The sequence below is a fragment of the Triticum dicoccoides genome, chromosome 2A (genome assembly GCF_002162155.2).
Source record: "Triticum dicoccoides isolate Atlit2015 ecotype Zavitan chromosome 2A, WEW_v2.0, whole genome shotgun sequence".
NCBI classification, from domain to species: Eukaryota; Viridiplantae; Streptophyta; class Magnoliopsida; order Poales; family Poaceae; genus Triticum; species Triticum dicoccoides.
Window position 1 is genome coordinate 724,759,665 of NC_041382.1, and position 3,610 is coordinate 724,763,274.

At 42.8% G+C, this 3,610-nt stretch overlaps 1 long non-coding RNA gene across 1 annotated transcript; it reads right to left on the minus strand.

Annotated features, from left to right (window-relative positions):
• Positions 1 to 2,231: 2,231 nt before the first annotated feature.
• On the minus strand, positions 2,232 to 3,361 carry LOC119356658. The gene is made up of 3 exons (XR_005172003.1): positions 2,845 to 3,361; positions 2,687 to 2,741; positions 2,232 to 2,602 (listed from the first exon to the last, which is right to left on the minus strand). It is a non-coding gene; the product is annotated as an uncharacterized LOC119356658 (long non-coding RNA).
• Between the last annotated feature and the right edge of the window lie 249 nt (positions 3,362 to 3,610).

Consider the following 3,610-nt stretch of genomic DNA (forward strand, 5'->3'; position numbering starts at 1 on the left):
CACTGAGTTAATGTTTCCTCTTTGTCACGTGTCGTGTTTTCCATGCTTGTCCCTGCAGGAATAGGGAAAGTATCAGGTGCTCCTGTAGCCTACATGAACGGGAGCAGATGGAGAGTTGGATGTGAGATCCAACGGTTAGCTTCGAAGGATGTGGACCTCAATGCAATACAATGACTATTTGAGGGGGTTTTGTGCAATTTTCTCCACATCGTTGGATCTGACATCCAACGTTCCAAGTGCTCTCATATAATGGGAGCATATGTTCTATGGGGGCACATGACATTTTCCCTGCAGTAATACCCTTGGCTCCACCAACATAACACCATTACATGCTCTCTCTCTTTTGCTTCATTACCCTTGGCTCCAGATTTACAGATCGTGGAAACAAAACATGACGCATTAAGCGGCTCTGCATAATCACGGGGGACATGCTTCATCTCTTAAAAGACCTTGTTTCACCTCTAATTATTCCCCCTAGCTTCTTTTATGTAATTATTATTAATTTCTTCCTAGCCTTTTCTATGTTTTTTAGTCCTAATGTATTTCCTGTCCTATTCGCCTTGGTTCACGCATGAGTGATATCTCCTAGATGTGATGGCCAAAACATTAGAGTATGAATGATCTCTCCCTAAGTCGAGTGGCAAAACCAACTGTGGACGCATGAAGAGCATGGCTATGTAGGTTAGTTGTCTGGTTAAGAGGCCAAATATTTATGTATTCTTCTGCTCTTGATGCTATTAAGTCAAAGTCTTGTCTTTGCAAAAGCTGTGAAAGCTGATGACATGTTATCATTTGTGGGATGCTATATATTAGTTTATAATTTTAGTTAATCATGACAGAAAAATAAACTTCGCTACGCAATGTATTGTTCTATTTGGAGATTTGGGATAAGTGCGTCCAATGTCACTTTGCCAACCACGACGATTTGGGCAAAGTGTGTTCTATGTCACTTCGGCAACCAAAACCTTCAGTTTTTTGGGGACACCACACCCTTCTAATACAAAATCAATCCATTCCTTTCTAAAGAAAAGGTATTGTGTCATCTTCTGCATAGTTTTCTCATATTCCAAATTAAAATCAGATATGAACACTGGTGCATATCTGATTTTGCATTTGTCTTTAGATAGTAAATAAACACTATCTTTCATTTGAACCATGAATAAACCTAATCTGTTCAAGTCTAAATGTAGCACCAGATTGGTTAAGTTGAGTCAACATATCCTTTTTCCATGCTAGAATCTCAAACGTTGTACTCTTTATACATGGTTTTGTTCACCCCGTCCAAAGCATAGATATCCAATACAAGCTTCCCCAAAACGACATCACCTCCAAGACGGTCACACCAGCCTTCGTACAGACTCACAATAGCAGGTAGCACTGCTGCTGCTAGAAATATGTGCATCACAATCACCCATATACAATTGTAAGAAAAGGCATTAGGAGTATACATCTCTATTTGTTAACGTATACTCTGATGAAGTTACGACATACATAATGAACCAGTTAGAGAAGATATAAACCAAGGAACAGGTTAATAGTATCGGCATAGGAAATAAATATTATAGAATTGGAAGACAGTATTATGCATCAGAAGCAATTGAAGCTAAGATTTTTAATTCCGCATACATGCATGCCAGTATATATCAGTTTAGAATAACTACAAGGTCTAATTCTAGAGCAAACCTGAAGATCCTCACGGCTGATGTACTAATATAGTCATGCTTTGACCATCTGTAGCATCATGGAGAAAAGGAAAAATAAGCTTAATCTGGTACAATACTTCCAGGTGTGAATTTTCTTAAAACAGGTTACTTTACTACGCAAGATCCAAACTAAAAATAAATAACGAGGTATGAGGCTTAATTTTGAATTATACACTGTAAGCAATTATCTATGGAAATGTACTATAAAAATTTATATCACAACTCACAACGCATATCTGAACATATTACACACCTAACCTTGTATCGCAATGGCAATAGACATAAATGAAATTGTCGATGAGCATGCTTCTTGTATTCAATCTATCGGGACTAAATTGAAAATAAGAAATCATTCATGAATATGCACAGGAATCTAAAAGACATTTGAGTAGTATAAAAGCTCTAAGCAAACTTGTATATGTGCAACCTATGATAATCAAACTAATGTGCAACAGTCTGTCCTCTCTAATTGTCCACAGAACACGCGTGCGCGCACACGCACACGCGCACGCACACGCACGCCCGCGCGCATGCACGCGCGCACACACACACACACACACGAAAAAAAAAGTAGGATCACATCACTGATAACCAAAAATCATATACATGAATTGAACAATCAGGTAATTTCCTAGATTCAGATAACATTCAGAAAAACAGCAGGTGTTAACTCAAGTCAAAGAATCACCTGATAGATGGAGCTATAGTTACAGAGACAAGTATTTATATATGCACAGTGCATTCTCAAGCTAACGAACTTAACAGAGCAACAAATGCTAGTACGAGAGACTTAGAGTGCCTCTGTAAGAGACTCGGGAAGCTGGTACTCCTCTTTGTAAGCCGGACCAATCAACAATATGCACTTCTCGGCAGAGAAAAAAATTCGACAGGCAGGGAACCTACAAGGTAACACAAACAAATGAGCAAACACTTAGTGTGCATCCTATGCCACAGACAGAGTAAGTCGGACAAGCAATCATCACCTTGAGCAAGCCGGGGTCCACGAAGAAGGCGTCCAAGATGGCTATAATCACCAGCCTGCAACCGAGATACAGAGTGGTGCACCAGTCAACGATGTACATGTGCAGATCGCGGTAGAAATAGAGCGAAAGCAGAAGATGGGAGTTACGAACAGCCTTACAAGTGCACGCATCTAATCTTGTGGATCTGCTGGCATCATCGCATGTACCACAGAGGTCGCCGGTGTAGTAACCTAGGCCGATCTCGCCGATGATGCAGGGCTCGTACGTGCCGCAGCTAATGTCGACGTGCATGATGGTTGCGAACTCATCGGTGCAGCCAGTGTGCCACCCTCTCCTATGGCTCCCGTGCGGGACTCTTGTGAGGGCGTGCCGTCGGCGACCGTGGCCAGGACGCTATCAGGATCAGAATCGCCATGCTTGGCACCACCGCGCCTCCACTCGGCTCCCAGATTGAGGCCATCGGAGCTCGGGGTGCAGGGGAGAAGACCCACCGCGGGCTGTGGATCCTCCTACACCGGAGACCCCAACCGTGGCAGGAGTTTTGGGGGCTTGGGGCGGGGATCCGGCGATTTTTCTCGGCGGAGAGAGGGGCAGCCGCTGGGTGGGTAGTTAGGGACTGGGAGAGAGATGGAGATTGGGTCGGGGAGAAGGTGGAGGAAGTGGGTTTTTCCCTGATTTTGCGTCGGTTTGGTGCGCGAGGTTTTTGGCAGATTTTTTCTTTTTGTTATTATCGTACGAGGGGAGGTGAGCAGATCGTCGTTCGATTCTGCTTTAATAGTAGAGATATACACAAGATTTAACCTGCAGTGACAACATATATAAACAAGATTTAACCTGGTGTTGGTTCCTTCTCATTGCTAGGGCTGGCTTTAGATTTTTGTGGCAGCTAGTGTACCTATGCCTTGTCAAGTTGCAATTGCTGCA